Source organism: Diabrotica undecimpunctata, chromosome 1, assembly GCF_040954645.1.
Source record: "Diabrotica undecimpunctata isolate CICGRU chromosome 1, icDiaUnde3, whole genome shotgun sequence".
NCBI lineage: Eukaryota > Metazoa > Arthropoda > Insecta > Coleoptera > Chrysomelidae > Diabrotica > Diabrotica undecimpunctata.
The window spans coordinates 179226181-179248553 of NC_092803.1; the positions used below are offsets into that span (position 1 = coordinate 179226181).

At 35.0% G+C, this 22373-nt stretch overlaps 1 long non-coding RNA gene across 1 annotated transcript in view; it reads right to left on the minus strand.

Moving 5' to 3' along the window:
- Positions 1-463: 463 nt before the first annotated feature.
- Positions 464-22373, minus strand: part of LOC140432638 (uncharacterized) — a 36649-nt gene continuing 14739 nt past the window's right edge. The window contains exons 2-3 of the long non-coding RNA XR_011949827.1: positions 13091-13171; positions 464-799 (exon numbers count right to left, since the gene is read on the minus strand). This is a non-coding gene — a long non-coding RNA (uncharacterized lncRNA). The remainder of the gene's footprint in view (positions 800-13090; positions 13172-22373) is intronic.

Consider the following 22373-nt stretch of genomic DNA (forward strand, 5'->3'; position numbering starts at 1 on the left):
TTATTAATAAAAATTCAAATCATCGAACAATTCTCTCGGCTGATTCAAGAATAATCTTCGGGCCACCTCTTTTTTTTTGGAAAATAGTCTGCAAAAAACTTTTGACGGCACTGGCGGCAATTCACTTCATTTTTATTCGAATAAATGAGCATTTTAAGGCCAATATTAAACCTTGGAAGAATAGTTTCAAATTGATAAATCGTCTTCATCACGGAGTCAAACGCGCACTTGATTCCAGCGAATGTTTTAAAAACATTTTAACCGATCCCTGTAACCTAAAATTTAAAACGTAAGATCAACTAAACAATAAAACCTATTTGTCTTATATTTAAATATAATTGACGAACAGTAAGGTAGCAAGTAGTTTATTAAAATGAGTTAACGCAACGTAGAGATGAAATTTACACGGATCAGTTATCACTTTTTGATACATTCGATATGCACAGGCATAGCAGTAAATAATTTCAGAATCAGTTGACGCTACAATTTAATTTTTAGACCTAATACGTTTTTCAACCGCACTGATTAATAACTCGGGCAGTGGTGCGTTAGTGTCGTTGGGGCCTCTTGAAGCTGTGGCGAAGAAACGTGGCACAAGCTCGACTCCTCTGAGCTATTATTTCCACTAGATGGTCTTCAAGTACTAGAAGGGGTGTCATCGGCAAGCTGAAGGTGGTGGCGATATTAAGACTGTCCCATTGTCAAACGGCGCTGTTGGGAAACCTCGGAGGCGGCAGTGGGGGTGGGGGGCGATTGTTGGAGTTGTTCTCTCCTGCACGCGAGGAGTGGTCAGATCCAGCTAGATGCACAGATCAGATAATTTAAGTTTTACAATTCTAATTATTGTATTGAGCGACAATATATATGGAGTGTATTGCAAATTGTGTATATACGGTTCTTTTGCAGTTGTAATTAAGTTAATATATACATTTACTAGATTACTAGACTTAGATTTATTATGTTTTATAGTGTTTTTATGTGCAATAATTCGTCTATATAAATATTGATGTGTATGTCCAGTATATAATGAGTTACAGTCTTTACAGTTTACTTTATAAACTACGTCTGATTGACTGTCTTTACTGACCATAGGTTTAAATTTAATAGAAATATTTATTGAATGTTTTTGGTGATTTAAGTCCAACATTGCAGATTTGGAGACAGACTACGTTCCACTAGTGGAAGTATTTCGAGTCAAACTCAAAACAGTGCAGAAAAGGAGAGCACAACCATACGACTTACGTATGCTGAAAGACCTTGATACGAGGATGAGAGTCCAAGCCACGTTAAACAAGCAAGTGACTGCAATTAAAAACGATTCGAATGAAGAACAACCGATCAAACATATTACAGGAATAGTGCAAAATGTAAAGGATAAACACTTAGAGACAGATAGATTAATGAAGAAAAAATCATGGATGACAAATGAGATCCTAAAGCTAATAGACAAAAGAAGAGAAGCCAAAAATGACCCAGATAAATACAAAACCATAAATATATTAATAAAAACGAAAATGAGAGAAGCGAAAGAATAAGAAGCAAGGGAAAGATGCGAAGAAATTAAGACTCTGCAGTCAAAATACGATAGTCACAATGTACATAGGAAAGTTAAAGAACTTATAGGGCAACTAAGACGAAGGCAGAAGGAAATATAATTGATTCTGATGGAAACATCATCTTGTACAAACAGAGTAAAATAAGAACGTGGAAAGAATATCTAGAAAAACTATTTGAAAACCAAAGAGATAACACCTTTGAGTTAGAAGAAGAGCTAAATGATGGACCAAGAATATTACAGCAGCAAGTTTATTTCGCAATAACACAGTTAAAGGATGGCAAAGCGACAGGTCCTGATTATATACAAGCAGAACTACTCAAACTAATGGACAACGAATCAATAACAATAACCGCAAAGATATTCAACAATATATACAACTCTGGAGAAATACCAACAGAATGGCTGAAATCTGAGTTTATTACACTTCCAAAAATCCCGGAGCCAAGAAATGCGAAGATTACCGTATTATAAGCCTCATGAGTCATCTCCTTAAATTGTTTCTAAAGATAATTCATAAGAAAATCTACAAGCTGTGTGAAAGTCAAATTTCCCCCAACCAGTTCGGGTTCACAAATGCTGTTGGTACTAGAGAGGCTTTGTTCTCAGTGCAAGTCTTATTCCAGAGATGCAGAGACGTCAACTGCGACGTATACGCATGTCTGGTTGATTACGAGAAAGCGTTTGATAGAGTACAGCACGCCAAGATGATGCAAATACTAAAATAAGCAGAAATAAACAACCAAGATCTGAAAATATTTAGAAATCTTTAGTGGAATCAGACAGCAAATCTCAGAGTTGGCGGTGAATACACTGACTATGTGAAAATCAAGCGTGAAGTGAGGCAAGGCTGTATTTTGTCTCCTCTAATCTTCAATCTGTAGTCTGAAAGAATATTTATCGAATCTTGCACGAATTTAAGAAAGGTATTCTACTAAATGGTTACCGACTAAACAACAGATAACAGAAACAACAGATAGTCATCAGATATGCAGATGACACCATAGTATTTGCGGACAACTTAGAAGACCTACAAGTTCTCATGAACAAAATCATGTCTTACAGTCAACAATATTGACTCAATATAAACGTTAAGAAGACAAAGCTTACGATAATTAGCAAGAAGAGGATAACAGAAGGTCAACTCTACGTCAATCAATCCCCTGTAGAAAGAGTGACGCACTACAACTACCTCGGCACCATAATAAATGAAGAATGGACCAACAACCAGGAGATTAGAGCAAGCATCGGAAAAGCTAGATCCACCTTCAATCGGATGGGGGCCTTCTTTAAGAGTCACAACCTCTCTCTTGATTACAAAAGTAAGAATGCTGCGATGCTACGTCTTCTCTGTCCTTTTTGATGGTGTTTAATCGTGGACCTTGAACGACGATATGTGCAGAAAACTAGAAGTATTTGAGATATGACTGACACAAAAGTCACAAATGAGGAGGTCCTCAAAAGAATGAATAAGAACCGAGAGGTACTGACCACCATCAAAGCTCGAAAGTTACAATTCTTCGGACATATTATGCGAAATGAATCCAGATATGCTCTCCTTCAAGCCATCCTGCAAGGAAAAATATTTGGAAAACGAGGTCCAGGAAGAAGAAGAACATCTTGGTTAAAGAGCCTTAGAATCTGGTTCAATACAACATCTGTGCAGCTTTTTCGCGCTGCTGAAGATAAGATAAAGATCGCCATGATAATCTCCAACATTCGTAACGAATAGGCACATCAAGAAGAAGAAAGTCCAGCATTGTTAATATTAAGTTGATTGCTGTTGTTGGTTGCAATTAAATCATATCAAAAAATTTTGTTAATATTAAAAGAAGAAGTCAACAACAAGAATATATAAATATATAAATAATCACAGTAATAGGAGGTCTAAAAACATATCTACAATCTTACATACAACACATATGCAACACAGAATACACATAAACACAAAATCGATTTTTGATCAATTTACATACTCAACCACAATAACGACACAATTTTTTACACATATAACACAAAATACACAAAATAATCAAAATTTAATATTCCTAGGATAAAAACACCACCCACATTTGTACAGCCATTATATGCTGTTTGCCTACAAGATCGAGGTCCAGCAGGTCAATTTTAAAATGACATAACCAATAACACAAACTTTCATAAAAACTAATAATCTTTTTTTGAAAACGATTTCTAGAGCAGAAATCGAAACGTCAAAGATTAGTTAATTAAAAATATTACTTATTAAAATTGTAATCAACTAATTTGCTTGCGTCTCTTTACCTTATTTTTTTAAATATTTAAAAATTTGAAACCCTGTACAATTCGCAATACACTAATATCCCTAAAATAAAATAAATAGCTGATACATGCATGGGCCTTACCTTTAATAAGATTTACACTAAAAAAGAAATATTAGGTATTAAAGGTTGGTAAAAGGTCTGCGTCTATTATCTATAAAAAATTTAAGCCAGAAGTTTTTTTAAAAAGGTTGTGGCAATCGTTTGTTTACAGTTCCCAGTAACTGATATGCGTACAAAACTTAACGAATAACTCAGTGGATGGGTTTAAACAAACTATAAAGTATCTTAGTTAATCGTATGGATAGCCAAGTGCTGTGTGTAGGTTAGCAGTGCCAAAAAATGTTTTCTATTTGAAAAGTGTATAAAGGTCAAAATGTCACATTTTAAAATGTATTTGCTCTTAATAGGTTACCTGCTTCTGTTTTATGCAAACTACACCTCTAACAATTCTAGAATTAGATCAGAAGTAGAAGATTTCGAAGCACTATTAGATTTGAAGCTTATAAGCAATGTACAAGAATGCCAGTTAGAGCGTAGTTTCATTACAATGATGCTCAGCTGTTTTATAATAGTATTTCTGCTATAAAAATAAGCAATTTGAAGTAATAAAATTATAGTCATAAGACAGAGAGTGTTGTGACTCTGAGTAAATCTTGGGAACTACAATAGATACAGTAACAAGAATCCATATTATAACTCTGTCGACCAAGATAGAATTATAGAAGTCATGTTGGAGTTCGAAATATGACCTTTAGGAGGTGCACCCTACAGAGTCTTCTTCTTTTTCTTCATCTTCTAATGTAAAAATGACTTTATCTGTTTTTTACTGGGCCTCCAGTAAGTTGTCGTTCCATCGTTTTCGTGGTTTTTATGCTGATCATCTTCCTATTGGGGAACCATCTCGTACCGTCTTAACTACTCTATTTGTTGTCAGTCGGCTACCTGCGGCACTGTTTGCTCTATTCACTTGATCTTCCACTTCCGTTTCGAGCTTTCCGTAGCTAGATAATGTGATGCCTAGATATTTAAACCGCATAACTTGTTCTATTATCTGACCTTCCAGCTCCAATTTACATCTTAGTAAATTTGCTTTTATATTATACACACAGAAATAAGGAGAAAGATCAGAGATGCAAAGGAAAGATGGTATAGTGACAGATGCGAAGAGATTGAACAGTTGGTAGAAAAACATGATAATTTAAACCTTCATATAAAATTAGGGAAATAACAGGCACTAATATTAAGAAAAAATCAAATATACTGCTGGATAAAAACGGCAAAATAATTATAGACGTCGGTGAAAGGCTTAAAAGATGACAGGAATATATTTAAAAGCTATTTAAAGATGAACGGACTAAGATAGTACTAGAGCAGGAAAAGTTCGACACCGGCCCAGACATAAAAGAAGATGATGTATTAGAGGCGATAAAGCGAACAAAGAACAACAAGGCAACAGGTCCTGACGAAATACCTGTAGACATAATACGGTTAATAGAAGAACAGCAAGTTGGAATATTGGTCGACTTATTCAATACAATATACAGTACAGGAATCGTTCCCAGAGATTGGCTGATGTTAACATTCATAACATTACCAAAAAAAAAAAACCAAATGCAAAAGAATGCCAAGACCACCGGATAATAAGTTTAATGAGCCATGCGCTCAAAATATTTTTAATAATTATACACCGGAGAGTACACAACAAACTTGAGCAGGACATCAGTGACACACAATTTGGATTTAGAAATGCACTGGGAACGAGGGAAGCCCTGTTCGCTGTGAATGTATTTGTGCAAAGGTGCATGGATGTTAATCAGCCAGTTTATATGTGTTTCTTGGATTACAACAAAGCCTTCGATAAGATCAGACATAACCGTCTAATCGAATTACTTGAAAAGAAAAACTTAGATATGAGTTATATACGATTATACGAATATAATCAGATCGCTATGGTAAAAGAGAACAACGTCTTTTCAAATGAAATACAGATTGAGAGGGGCGTCAGGCAGGGCTGTGTCGTGTCTCCTACTTTGTTCAATTTGTATCCAGAGGAAATAATCCAGGAAGCACTAGAAGAACTAACTATGGGAATAAAAGTAAATGGCCGACCAATGAATAATATACGATTTGCCGACGACACTATTTTATTAGCGGAATGTCTTGAGGATTTACAACAAATGGTTGACAGATTGGTAGAAGTCAGTGAAGAAAACGGACTGTCCCTAAACACAAAAAAGACACAATTTATGGTAATTACAAAAGCCCAACAGCGCCAAGAAAACATAACAATACATGGAGAACAAATTAAAAAAGTTGAAAAATATAAATATCTGGGTAGAATAATTAACGAATATAATGAGTACACAGAAGAGATTAAGGCAAGAATAGGACAGGCAAGAAATTCTTTTAACAAACTGAAAAAAGTACTCTGCAGCCAGGACATTTCAATTTCTTTAAAGATATGACTTCTGAGATGCTACGTGTTTTCCGTATTATTTTATGGGTTGGAGGCTTGGACATTAAAGAAAGATGTTTTGGACAGATGCCTTCGACTAATGGGCCTACAGAAGGATATTAAGAATAAGTTGGGTGGATAGAGTCACGAATGTCGAGGTGTTGAGAAGAATGGGAAAAGATAAAGAGGTTCAAAATACAATTTAAGTCAGAAAACTGCAATATCTGGGACATGTCATGAGGGACGACCGTTAAAACTTGCTGCAATTAATAATACAAGGAAGAACATAGGGTAAAAGGAGTCGCTGAAGAAGACGTATCTCCTGGTTAAACAATTTAAGAGCTTGGTTTAACTGCACTTCTGCTGACCTCTTTAGAGCAGCGGTATCGAAAGTGCGAATTGCCATGATGGTTGCCAACCTTTTTAGAGGAGATGGCACATGAAGAAGAAGAAGAAATTTGCTTTTGCAAAACCCATGCAATAACCATGCATTTTGTTTTTTTTTGGGAAAAGTAATTTGAAGAAATGTTAACTTTTCTGGCGGTTATATTTATTTGGCATACGTTGTAAATCATCTTTACTTGAGAGAGTAGTGTTGCGTCGTCTGCACAGAAGAATATTTTAAGTTGTTTTTCTCTCATTTCGTATCTTTTTTTAGTTCTTACTTTTCATCAATAATCAGGTTTAACAATAAAGAACTCATGAAATCTCCCTGTCTTATCCCATCGCCAGCTTCAACAGGGTCAGTTAGTTCTACTTCTACTTTTACTTTTATTGTGTTATTTTGGTAGATATTTTTGTTTGTTTTGATTATTCCTAAATGTATCTCTCTTGCGTACAATAAGTGTAAATGTCTTTAATATTTGACCCAGTCAAACGCCTTCTAAAGATTCACGAAACATAGATATGCAGGTTTTTTTGTGTTTTAATGATATCTTTTGCACTTGCCTCATTATAAATATAGCGTCGGTGCATGATCTTCTCGACCAAAAACCTTGCTGTTCTTCTGCTAGTGTTATAATTTAATTCAGTTTATTTGTTATCACTTTAGTTTAGTGTTGTTATGTTTAATAAATTAATTTCTCTGTAATTTTCCGGGTTTGATTTGCCTCCTTTTTTGAAGAGAGGTATTGGAATACTTGATCACCATTCTTGAAGAATTCGGTTTTATTCTATTATTTTTTAGATTAGTTTTAGTAGTTGTTTGGTCAGATCTGACTTTCCCAACTTTAGGAGTTTGTTCGGTATTCTATCCTCTCCTTGTGATTTCCTCCTTTTTAATTTCCTTAATGCTTTCTTTACCTTTTCCTCCTCAATATTTATTTCTTGGTTTGCAGTCACCTCTAGTGTTGACGGTTTATTATCGTCTTATCGTTATCTTTAGTAAATAAGGATCGAAAGTAGTCCACCCATGTCTCCAGAGTAACCAATAAATATTGGAGAAATTATGTCAATAGTTGCTGACATTTCAAATATCTATTTAAAAGCTTAATTAATGATACAGCAAGCTACCTCAGTTTCTATCATCATCATCATCAACCTGTATGCTTCCACTACTGGACATAGGTCTCCCTCAGCTCTTTCAATGTCTCCGTCTTGGGCTGCTCGCATCCAGTTACCGCTAGCACGCTTCAGATCGTCAGTTCATCTGGTTGGTGGGCGTTCTCTTTTCCGTAGTCCTTCTTGTCTTGGTCTCCACTCGACAATAGGTTTTGTCCATCGATTGTTTGATAATCTGGTGACGTGTCCTGCCCAATTCTCCTGTTACCTGTGAATACAAGTAACACACACTAGTCAAAGATTTTCTTGTGAGGCATATGGGTAAGTCCGATTTAAATACATAGTTTAATTTACTGAACGCTGCCCAAACTAATCCTATGGGACGCTTGAGTCAATTTTTATACCTTTTGTAAATTATAACGATATATGTCACTATTATTATTTGTGCGGACTCTATTGATATGTGTCCATGTTTTTCTTGATAGCTCAAAACCACCAACTGGATTTTGTGTAATACATGATACTAGGTACAGGTACTCCTCCTAGTACCCATCCTATTAGAGTTGGATCTCTGGACTTCAGTCTTTGTCGCTATAGCACTCTTAGATGTTCATGTATCGAGAGTTGAAGGTTGTTGGTAATTTTTTGTATTTCTTCCATGATTAGGAGGTTTTTCTTCAAATGAAAACAACAAGCTTCCATCCCGTTTGGTCATATTTTCAAAAGTAGCTTTTTGAGTGCAGGGCATATCTAACCAAAATCAGTATTAAGAAAGAATTCTGTAGAAGTCCATTAATCAATTTCCTCCATTCCAGTTATAAAATTTCTCATAATCACTTGGAACGTTCTGTTCGGGAGAATGTTATCTATAAACACACGATCCTTAACTTACGTATGTAATTTCACGCAGAAGCTGTTAGATAAGACACTGTCTCCAGACGGAACTTTTAATAGAATGGGAAAACTTTTTTGTAATCGCGATATCAATATATCGCTCCGAATAAGAATGCTTCGAATAACATCGTTATACAACATTAAATTTACCTTTTAGATTTAACAACTCCAGATTAATTTCATTTGACGTAAAAAATCTTTTTCCTAGTATCCCTCCCACAAAAACTTTTATTCTAGTAAAAAACCTTTTAGACCAAAATAGTACAAATCCAATCATTACATCTGAAATTTTACATCTTCTTGAAGTTTGCATAAACCAGGACTACTTTGAATTTAATAATGAATTATATACAAATAACAGTGCAGGACTTATAATGGGCAATCCTCTAAGCCCATTGCTATCAGATATTTTTATGGATCATCTAGAGACAAAGATTTTAAAACATCCCATATTCAAACAGTTTTTATATTGGTGGAGATACGTAGACGATGTACTGGTATGTTTCACAGGAACTAACAGGCAACTCGACCAATTTTTATCGTATATTAATTCTCTTCATAGCCATATTGAATTTACAATACAAACAGAACAAAATCAATCCATAAATTTTTTAGACTTAAAAATTACCACACTTAAAATCAAACATGACTTCTCCATATTTCATAAACCTACCCATACTGACACGACTATTCACAATTCATCATCCCATCCCACACAACATAAACTGGCAGCCTATCATAGTATGTTACATAGATTAACAGCAATTCCTATGTCAAAATACAATTTTGAGACAGAATTAAATATCATTAAGCAAATAGCAGTAAACAATGGATACAACGAACAAACAATTAATAAAATGTTAAATAAAAAACTACACAAGAAAGCCCTGAACTTAGTATTTCCACCACCAGAGAAAAAACCCAGTACCTTCTGCTCGATTACATATACAGGCAAAATATCAACAAAAATAGCCAAACACATAAAAAAGAAAGGAATAACACCAGCTTTCAGAACAAATAACAACCTAGGCAAATATATTAAAAACAACAAGAGCCAACATAAAAAACACTTACACAGTGGTGTGTACAAACTTAAATGTGGCGACTGCCCAAAAACTTACATTGGTCAAACAGGTAGAAATTTTAATAAACGAATAGCAGAACATAAAAGGGCTTTCAATAATAGAAAAACAGATTCTACATACGCACTTCACCTTCTAGATCATAATCATTCTTTTAATGACGAATTTAAAATTCTTCACATTCAAAATAAAGGCCTTAAGCTATCTTTGTTAGAATATATGGAAATCAACAAATTAAAAAACACAGATATAATTCTGAATGACCAGCATGAGACAAACAGTTCTCCCCTCCTCAACCTATTTCATTAGAGACTATAAAGTGTAAACCCATACCAAAAACAGATCACTTGAGAAAGGCAATCAGCCGAAACAGCTGTAGTGATAAGAATTTAAAATAAATGTTGTGGAAGTTTGAAAACAAAGTTTTCAGTGTTTTATTGTTACATAAAATGAATTTCCATCAAGTAACGGTCGAATCCATCAATTATAACAAAATTATAATTGCCAGAATGATTTCCAATCCCCGATAGGAGCGGAACTTGAAGAAGCAGAAGATATCTCAGACCTATGCCGCATCGACTTTATTATTTATTCCAGTAGTAAACGAAATATTAGTGAGCAATATTTCCTGGCCACAGCCTACAGGTCCAGTAAATAATCTGTCAATATAATAAGCAAGGCTAAATTATAGAGAAAGAAACTATAGAAAGTAGTAAACGTATAACTGAACACATCTTTTGGTAAACCAACAGCCAATTGACAGGGTAAACAGCTACACATATCTTGGTACTAACATATAAACAGTCAATAGGACCACTCTACTGAAATAAAACAACACATAGGGAAAGCAAGATCAGCGTTCGTAAAGATGAAGTCTCTTTTCAGAAGTCACGATTTACATCCTAGTACCAAAATATCTATCAGATACTACGTATTTTCTACATTATTATACGGAATAAAGGCATTGACACTCTCTGAAGCTTCTTTAGAAAAGCTCGAGGCCTTCGAGATGTGGTGTTACAGGCGCATCTTACGAATTTCATTGGTGGATCGTGTGACTAATATTGAGGTCCTACGTAGAATGGGCAAGGAATGCGAGATCACTAATACAATCAAAGTAAGCAAATTATAATATCCTAGCCATGTTATGAGAAATGAACACAGACTTAGCTTATTGCAACTTATTCTTCAGGGCGAGGTATTTGGAAGGAGAAGACCAGGGAGAAGAAGAATATCTTGGCTTAGGTGTAAAAGGAAGTGGTTCAATATGTCTAAAACCGGACTATTCCGAATAGCTGCAACTATAGTTAGAATAGCTATGCTGATCGCCAACATCCGGAACGGATAGGAACCGTAAGAAAAGAAGAAGTTTAAATATGGTAGCCTTAAAACTAATTGGTTCACGATACACCATCTGCAGACAACAAACTGAGAAACAGAACTGGAGAAGAAACAACGAACAGAGATGAAATATTAAGAATAGTCGAAGAGTTCTACACAGAGTTATATAGATCAAGAAAAAAAGATAACAATACGGAACCTCCAATTACACTAAAAACTGGGGTATTAAACCAAGGATCAGATTTAATGCTCGATATAACAAAATCAGAAATCAAAGAAGCCCTGAAGAAAATGAAAAATAATCGAACCCCGGGTGAAGATGGAATAGTATCAGAAGCACTAAAAATTGGAGGGGATGTATTACTTGAAAAAATTAAACAACTTTTCAATATCTGCCTTCACAGCGCCAATATTCCAACAGACTGGAACAACGCTACTATGATTCTATTACACAAAGCAGGAGACAAAGCAAATTTAGAGAATTACAGACCGATTAGCCTCCTCAGCCATATATATAAGTTGTTTACGCGAATACTAGTAAAGAGAATGGAAAGAAAATTAGAGACCTATCAACCAAGGGAACAGGCAGGATTCCGAAAAAGTTACGGAACAAATGACCATCTACAAAGTATAAAAACCCTAATAGAGAAAGCAGTGGAATACAATAAACCTCTAGTTCTAATATTTATCGATTTTCACAAAGCCTTTGGCACAGTTGAGCTAAGCAAAATATTACAGGTGCTTAAAGAATGCAGGCTAGATTATAGATATACTAAATTATTATACAAAATATACCTGCAGGCAACAACCACTGTCAGATTACATACTAACAGTAATCGCATAAAAATAGAACGGGGGGTTAGACAAGGAGACCCAATGTCACCTAAACTTTTTAATACGGTGCTAGAACATGCTTTTAAGAATTTGGATTGGATGACAAAGGGAATAAAAATAGATGGAGAATATCTAAACAACTTACGTTTCGCCGATGATATATTTATAATAGCTGAAGATCTAGGTATGGCAAGAGAGATGGTACAGGAACTCGTTGTGGCTACAGAAAGTGTAGGTTTAAATATAAATATCTCGAAAACAAAAATCATGACCAATTTGGTACCCAACCAGAACATCAGTATTGGTGGGAAAGAAATAGGACTCGTAGATAGATATAAATACCTGGGACATGAAATTATGATTGGTAGGGATAACCAGACTCATGAACTGAAGAGAAGAATCGGCCTTGGGTGGGCAGCATTTGGAAAACTGAGAGAAACTTTAAAAAGTGAGCTGCCCACATGCCTAAAGAGAAAGGTATTTGATCAGTGCGTCCTCCCAGTCTTGACGTACGGAGCAGAAACACTTACCTTAACAAAAGCAGCAGCTACCAAACTGAGAGTCACGCAGAGAAGAATGGAGCGGTCCATGTTAGGAATAACTCTGCGAGACAGAATAACCAACGGAGACATCAGGAGAAGAACCTGAGTGACTGACATCATCGAGAAGATAGCCAGACTAAAATGGAGATGGGCAGGACACATAGCCAGAATGACAGATGGGCGATGGACAAAGAGATTATTGGAATGGAGGCCAAGGGAAGACAAGAGAAGCGTCGGTCGACCACCTACAAGATGGACTGACGATTTAAGAAGACTCGATAAAAACTGGATAAGAGCGGCGCAAGATAAACGGGGTTGGAAACATGAGGAAGAGGCCTATGTTCAGCAGTGGACTCTTGAAGCTGGATGATGATGATGATGACACCATCTGCAATTGTTTAACTCAAAGATATAAGATTATAATGCTAATAAAACTCACTTACTATAGAGTAAATACATTTTAAAGGTTAAAGCTCTGCCTGCCTTCGACCTTTTACACGTTTTGTTATATTTAATACATTGGGGTGCACGTTGTATTTACAGTGTCTAAAATGTGCCTGGTTGTTGGTTGTTAAGTTGTATACCTGGTACTGTGGCGTATGCTGAATGTCTTCTAAGGGAATATGATGATGTTTTGAACATTGGCCTCTCGAATGGATTTGGAACTATCGAAAATAATATGTAAATAAAATGATTGACAACCTTTACTGATTTTATTTGCTACAAAATTATATTTACTCTATTGGGTTTGTAGTTAGTTTTGTAAATTATCCAACCTTGGAATTATTGTTTATTATTAAAAAAATAGATAAATCGTGTGAATAATGTCATTTAAAAAATTATATCTGGCGTTATATGAAAAAACTTTTTAATATAAAATAGTATTTGATTTGAAATAAGTACTCATTTGAAATTATATATATTTTTCAACTATTTATCAGTAAATGTTAAGTATGCAGTTTAACATTGTTTAAATCTTTAAATTTATCTTTAAGTTTATCTTAAAACATAATAAAAATCACACAAAAGCTTAATTATGTTAGAAAAGCATAAATATACAGTGTGTCCGTAAAGTATGGAATAAATTCGATATTTCCTAAATGAAAAGCCTTTTTAAATAAATCTAAAACACGTCGATTTTTAAGTTTAATGTTCTACATTTTACAATAAAATTTCATTATACAAGGTGATACACATTACAGTGATGACGTCATCGGCTCTTTTTTTAAATGTAACACCCTGTATTTAAGGACATTTTTAGATCAATAAAAATGAGCTGATTCCAAAAAAGTATAATACTGGGAGTCTAACGGATATAATTTGAAAGATATGCGCTTAGAAAATTAATTTTTATTGATTTATAATATTAATAAATTATAAATAAATTATAATAAATAACTTGAAAGTAATCCTGTAATTAATACATGACTTAATCTTAAATATTCGAATTGTAGCCCTTGTTGTATTTGACAGTAACCCAAACGTTGTACAAATTATTGTAGATCCTTGTTTATGCTTTCTTGAGAAATATTGCTTATTTCTTTACGAATTCTTGTTTTTAAGTCTCCAATATTTGCAGGTTTCGTTTTATAAACAACATTCTTTAAATGACCCCAAATAAAATAATCCAAAGGATTGAGGTCTGGCGACCTCGCTGGCCATTCAATATGTCTACGTCTTCCAATCCACCTGTTCGGAAAAATTTCGTTTAGGTACCTTCGAACATCTAAAGCATAATGCGAAGGCGCACCATCCTGTTGAAACTATAAACTTTTATCAAAACCTCCAAGATTAATTGTACTGGGGAATAAATTAACAAAAGTAGGTACGAGATCATCATCATATAACGGGGGTCCTACGGCGATTGCTGCTTCCCGCATTTCAGCCTCCATCTTTTCCTATCTCTCCAATTTCCCTCTTCTAAGCCTCTAGATTGCATTGTTTTTGTAATTTCTCTTCTCCAGGAATTTGGTGGTCTTCCCCTTTTCCTTCTTTCTGGCGGAACATACATTAAGGCTTTCTTTGGCCACCGCTCCTCCTCCATTCTCATCACGTGACCATACCATTGTAATTGCCTTCCTTGTATTCTATCTGAAAGAGTATCTCTAATTCCTGTACGGTTTCGTATTTCCTCATTCCTGATTCTTTCCATTCTCGATACTCGACATGACCTTCTAAGATAATCAATTTCCACAACGTCTACTTTATCTCGTTCATTCTTTGTCATCGTCCAACATTCGGCACCATATGTGGTAATTGGTTCTACAATTGCTCTGTATACGTGAAGTTTGGTATGCATCTTTATTTTATTAGACCACAGTAATGAATTCAGTATTCGGATGCATTTTTTCCCTTGGGTTATTCGGTTTTGTACATCTATCTTAACTCTGCCATCTGCTGATATGATGCTTCCTAGATATTTATACTGGTTGCAGCCTTTTATGACTGCGTTTTCAAGCCTCCTTTTTTTTTTTTTTTTTTTTTTTTGTGGCTTTAGCACTTAGCTATTTAGCCAATTACATATTGAGATATAATAAAAGAAAAATTACTAATATCAATATTCTGATTTAATTAATACTAAGGAAAAAAAAAGTGTATGCATATACACATAAGTGCATACATAAGTGTACATTATACAGTGAATACATACATAAGTGTATAATCTATACTATTAATTGCTAGTGCAAAAAGTGTATCTATTCGAGTCAAAAAACCTCATAAAATCCCTATAACTGAATCAAACAAAAAGAGAAAATTATATCAAGAAAAAACAAATATAAGGAACAAACAGGGATACTCACTTCTCGTCCAGGGACCCATCAGGACATTTGTTTAAGACATTACTAGCAATAGGTCACGGAAAAAAAGGTAAATAAACAATTGGGTTAGAACAAAGGTTAACGAGCTTAGCTGAGATTGACTACAGACACACATTTGCACTATGTATAAATTTAATCAAACAATCATAAACTTTTTTATTATTAGTAGCCAACAGGTTATTTATTAAGTTGTTTAAAAGAGTTCCTGAATGCTGAAGATATTTGGAACACTTAAAAAAGATGTGGTTAAGATCTCCTTGTTCTTGACAAGTTTCGCATAAGTCTGAATTATATATTTTGATTTGTGCAAGATGAACAGGATAACAAGCGTGCCCAAATCTCAATCTTATTAAAGTTGTTGTATATTTACGAGCGGTATTGAAATTCTTAAACCATCTGGACTTAGGGATGTGTGGTTGTATATGCACGTATTGTGTTGTTGAGTGGTCGCAAAAAGTTTGCCAGGCGGTATTCCAACGATCTGTTTGATTTCTTTTAGAGATGAGAAAAGCATCAGGAACACAAATTCTCTCATCTGGTAAAATTTCCGCTGTCGAGGTTATTGCAGCTTTTGCAATGTAATCAACATGCTCATTATGTTTTATACCAACATGAGCCTTTACCCAAATAAAATTCGTAGTTTTATTTTTATTTTTAAGGTTAACAAGTATGTTCTTAATTTGGTAAATAAAAGGATTAGAATTATATTTGGGTAACTTTGTATTTTTGAGAGATAATAAGACTGATAATGAATCAGATATTATTAAAACTGCATTATTGTTTAAACTGTCGAAATATTTCAAGGCTTCAAGAATTGCAACAGCTTCAGCACTAAAAATTGAGCAATTGAGTGGTGGTTTGAACATTTTTTCTATTGACTTGGATGGAATGTAGAAAGCACATCCGGTCCCTTCCGATGTTTTGGATGCATCTGTATAGATTACAGTTGCCATGGGCCATTTTTTTATGTAAGAATTTAAGATGCATGAATCTAATGATGGAATACTATAATATGTTGGTATGTGTATATCAGCTTCATTAAAAAATGCGAAATAGTCGTTAATCTCAAGGTTGCTAATACTGTTGGTATACTTATTGTTACACGTGGCTCTAAAGGCCGTGCAAAGGGTTGGTGAATTTTTATGAATCCAGTAACTGTTTGTTAGATCCTCAGTATTTAGCGAGCTTATGCCAGAATATAAAGAATTGTTGATATATGAAATTTTCACTACAAATTTTTCACTTAGATAATCCCGTCTAAAATTTAAAGGAGGTTCTAAAGCTTCAACATGCAAAGGAGCTATTGGAGTAGACTTCATTGCTCCCATACAAGTACGTAGAACAGTCCGTTGAAATACATCAATTTTATTTAAAATTTGTTTACTTGCTGATCCATAAAGTATACATCCATAGTCCAGAATGGATCTGATATAAGATTTGTAAAAAAGCAAAGCTGTTTCTACGTCAGCACCCCACCAAGTTTTAGAAATTGATTTTAAAAAATTGAGACCTTTATTGCTTTTGTCAAGCATATACTCGATGTGTACTTTCCATGTTAACTTTTGATCTAGGAACATACCTAGATATTTTATTGACTTACAGAAATTTAAACTTTGGCCATTTAATAAAATAGTATTTATGTTTGGAATATTATGTCGTGAAAAAATGCACACGTTTGATTTATTAGTGGATAAATTTAAAACCATTTTTACAAAACCAGTTTGAGAAATGTTCATGTAATTTTCTTAAAATTGTAAGGGAAGGTTCATATTTACTCCTTTCTGTATAGACTAGGAAGTCATCAGCATATTGGATTGTTTTGTAAGTGATACTTGGTATATTAAGACTATGAAAATCGGCAGTATACAGATTAAAAAGAAAAGGGCTTAAGACTGATCCCTGAGGTAATCCCCAACTATTATAACGTGGTCCAAGAAATTCATTTTTATAGTTTCTAACGTATAAGCGTCTATTAGTGTAGAAATTAATTATGGTTTGTGCCAGATTTGTGGGTATTTGAAATTGATTGATCATTTTGTCTTTTAATCGAGGTAAACACACACTGTCATAAGCACCTTCTATATCTAGAGATAAAGTAGGCAAATAGTTATTTCTAGAAAAGTTACTGGGGTGTAGAGTTGTGTTATAGAGGTAGCACCTTTTATCGGAACGACCACATCGAGCGTCATAGACGGGAGATGGTTCTTGATAACTGGTCCTCATAAGACAACTAACTCTCACTTATGGCTCCACGTGCCACACCCCGGGCAACTGCATTGGTCTGCAGGCTAAACTAAGTGAGGGTAGCTAGATATGGCGACAATTCCACCGAGCGATTGCCGGTATAAGCAATCCCCCACTTACCTACCAACGGCTTCGGGCGGAAGAGTGAGTAAGTGGTAGGGCACTCTTTTGTCCTGAGACAGAGAAATCTGTCTCGAAGGCGGATGAATCAAGGAATGGTCAACGGCGTAAGGATACAGAAGGCAACGGGAAACCACTGTATTAATGATCTTTAAGATTCCCTAGTATAATCATGATGGCAAATGTCACATCAATCACTCATGTTACTGATCATGGACCTCGGAACCCAAGATCCGGCAGGAGAGGAAAACCACAGACAGACCATAGGGCCTCTCAGGTCGTGAACCAGCGAAATCCCTGTGTAAGTAATGTCAATCACCTTAAGATGTTAAGAATAGCGACGTGGAATGTAAGAAGCCTCTTTGCAGCAGGTAAATTAACTAATGTAGCCCTTGAAATGGAAAACCTTAAAATTGATGTCCTAGGTATAAGTGATGTACAGTGGCCAGGATCAGGAAAATGCACGAATAATAGTGGAACACTTTATTATTCAGGCACCATCAGTTCAACTCATCGTTACGGTGTCGCTGTCTTGGTATCAAAGAAAATCAGTAACTGTGTAACAAGCTTTACTCCCTTCTCTGATAGAATAATGGCACTACAACTTCAGTCAAATAAACAAATTATAAATATTATACAAGTATATGCTCCTACAGCTGATAAAGATGATGATGAAATTGAAAGTTTCTACTACGATCTGGAACAAATTCTAAAATCAATGAAGAAACATCACACTACAGTAGTAATGGGCGATTTTAATGCCAAAATTGGACATGGATGTGTGGATGGTTACGTGGGTGACTATGGATTAGGAGAACGAAACGAACGAGGAGACCGTATGGTACAATTTTGTCAAGCGGAGGAGTTAGTAGTTGCTAACACTCTTTTCAAGTTACCTAACAGACGACTGTACACATGGAAATCTCCGAGTGACACCAAAGGTAGAGTAGTCAGAAATCAAATTGACTTTGTCCTTGTTAGACAAAGATTCCGCAACTCTATACTCTCAGCTAAAACCTACCCAGGAGCAGATATAGGCTCGGATCACAATCCTGTAGTAGTCACATTAAGAATAAAACTAAAGATCATTCAAAAACACATACAGAAACAAATTGACGTGAGAAGACTGAGTGAACAACATATAAAAGAGAAAACAATAGTGAACATCAAAGAAAATTTACAAAATATAGAGAAACTGAATAGAAATACTGATAACATAGACCAAAAATGGGAGAATATTAAACATGCCGTAATGCTGGCAGGGAGAGAAAATTTAACACCGAAAGAAAGGAAACATAAAGAATGGATGAATGAGGAAATACTACAGTTGATGTGTGAAAGAAGGGTACACAAAACAAATCCGATAAGATACAAAGAAACAGATAAACTGATAAAAAATAAAATAAGAGAAGCTAGAGAAAGATGGCTAAGTGAGCAATGCCAGGAGTTGGAACAACTGGAGCGCAAATATGACTTTTTTAATGTACACAAAAAGATTAAAGAAATGACAGGAAGGAGAAGAACAACACAGACAGGACAGATCAAAGATACAGATGGTTTAGTCATAACAGATTTACAACAAAAAATGAATCGATGGACAGAATACATATCACAACTTTTTGATGACAAAGATAGACAAGAAATCTCAAACGAATATACAGATGATACAGGGCCTGATATAATCAGAGAAGAAATAGATTATGCAATCAAACAAGCGAAAAGTGGTAAGGCCCCCGGTCCTGATGAAATTCCCGTAGAACTGCTCAAACTTATGGACGATGAATCTATTAAAATACTCCTAGATCTATTTAACACAATATATAGAACTGGAATAATACCTAGGGAATGGCTCCGTTCGACCTTTATACTACTGCCAAAAAAAGGCAAATACAAGGGAATGCAGCGAATATCGTACGATAGCCTTGATGAGTCATGCTCTAAAACTGTTCCTGAAAATAATCCATAATAGGATCTATAGGAAATTAGACGTAGACATCAGTAACACTCAGATGGGATTCAGAAAAGGGCTGGGTACAAGGGAGGCTCTGTTTGCAATGAACGTTCTCTCACAGAGATGCTTAGACATGAACCAAGAAATTTACACCTGCTTTATTGATTTCGAAAAGGCCTTTGACAAAGTACAACATGAACCACTAAGACAAATTCTAATAAAGAAAAATATAGACAGCCGAGATATTCGAATTATATGCAACCTATATTGGAATCAAACAGCAAATGTGAAGGTTGAGGGTAGGCTAACAGAAGAAATTCAAATCCGTCGAGGAGTCCGGCAGGGATGCATCTTGTCGCCACTTTTATTTAATCTGTATAGTGAAGCTATTTGTGAACAAGCACTCGAGGAAGAAGATCTTGGTCTGATAATAAATGGTGAGACGATCAACAATATAAGGTATGCTGACGATACGGTTCTCCTAACGGGAACGCTAGTAGAACTACAACATCTCGTTCAAAGTCTCAATATATACTGTAACAGTTACGGCTTGAAAATTAATTTGAAAAAAACTAAATTTATGGTAATCACGAAATCAAAGAACATCAGAGCTAATCTTGTAATAGACAATACAACGATTGAGCGTGTGTCCTGTTATAAATATCTAGGTGCTTGGATCACAGACGATACTGATCAAACAAAAGAGATTAGATGTAGAATAGAAATCGCTAGATCAGTCTTTAATAGAATGCGCAAACTCTTTTGCAATCGTGATATCAATATAAAGTTACGAATACGAATGCTGCGGTGTTATGTCTTTTCTACCCTGTTGTATGGAGTAGAGGCTTGGACACTAAAACAGTTGACCACAAAAAACATCGAAGCTTTCGAGATGTGGTGCTATAGGCGCATTCTCAGAATATCATGGATGGACCGCGTCACTAACACGCAAGTACTCCAAACTTTAGACAAAAGATGCGAAATTCTAAATGAGATAAAAACTAGAAAGATGGAATACTTGGGGCACATTGTGAGAGGTGAAAAGTACGAACTTTTAAGAAATATCATGCAGGGCAAAATTAAGGGCAAAAGAAGTGTGGGAAGAAGAAAAATATCGTGGCTTCGTAATCTACGTGAATGGTTCGGGTGTAGTTCGATTGAACTTTTTAGGCGCGCTGCTAACAAAGTCGCAGTGGCCATGATGATTTCCAATCTCCGCTAGGAGTGGCACGAGAAGAAGAAGAAGAAAAGTTACTCTGTATGTCCGTTACAAGTGTAGCTAGTGCATCTAAAGTTCCACATCCTCGTTTGTATCCAAACTGATTATTTGGTAGTAATTTTTTGGTATGGACCCACCATTCTAGTCTATGTTTTAACATTCGTTCCAAAGTTTTAAATACACAAGAAAAGAGAGAAATGGGTCGATAAGATTCTGCTGAATTTGGATCTTTTGCAGGCTTTAGAATCGGAATAACAATGATGTCTTTAAAAAAATCTACCTCAGAATTGTCTTGAATGATTCGATTTAAAAAGTCTAATAGAAAATGTTTTGCTACTTCTGGGAGGTTAATAAGCATGGAGTATTTGATATGATCGTATCCTGGACAATTATCTTTACGATCATTTATAGCGAAAATTAGTTCATTGTAAGTGAAAGGTTTTAGTAAAAAATGATTTTTTTCAGATGGGGTTGAATCTATGTAGCTGGATTTTTGAGGGTTCGCAGTTGGTGGTGCAACTTTAATAAGAAAGTCATCCATCCATTTTTGATCGAAAGATTTTATTTTTGATATTGGTTTTCTGTAAATTTTTCTAGCTTGATTCCAAAGAGTTGTAGCTGGTGTATTTTTATTCAGGGAAGAGACCCATTCAATCCAATGTTTCTTTGCTATATTTTTTAATGTTTTTTTTGGTTCTAGCCGAGATCTCCTGGTATTGAAGGTAATTTTCAAAATTAGTGTTTTTTTTGTAATTTATTAAGGCTAATTTTCGTTGTTTGATAATATTGTCACAATCAATATTCCACCAAGGGGGTGAGTGCCGTTTACATTTATAAGGTTTATATTGGGGTATAGCTGCTTCTGCGGCCGTATTTATATTATTAATGAAGGAGGAGTACTGTTCAGTTAGATTATCCGAGTGACTGTTGTTCGTATCGTGCAAAATCTGAATCGTCGAGGTATATAACGCCCAATTGGCTTTTTTAATATTCCATTTATTTTTAGGAGATATTTCATTTTCATTAATTGCAAAAATTAATTCTATAGAAATGACATAGTGATTTGATCCTAGGGTATCAGAGATGACATTCCAAGATGTTTTGTTAACTAGTTCAGGTGAACAAAAGGTTACATCAACAGCTGAATCCCGTTGATCAGGACGTCTTAAAATCGTAGGTTCTCCATTGTTTAAAACAGTTAAATTTAAATCATCTGCGACATTTATTAGTTGTGATCCTGTGGTATCATTATTATGACAGCCCCATATAGAGTGGTGTGCATTAAAATCACCACCTATAATTAAAGGCCCATCAAACTGTTCAAAAATTTTTACCCAATCTTCATATATTGTTTGTATTTTTGGAGGTTTATAAATAGATACAAAATTTAAAGATAAAGTTCCATATTTAACTTGTACAGCACACACTAAAATATCTTCATTGTAATTTATATTGATCTTATGTTCCACAAATTGAAGAGATTTGTGTACTAAAATTGCCACACCAGTATAGCC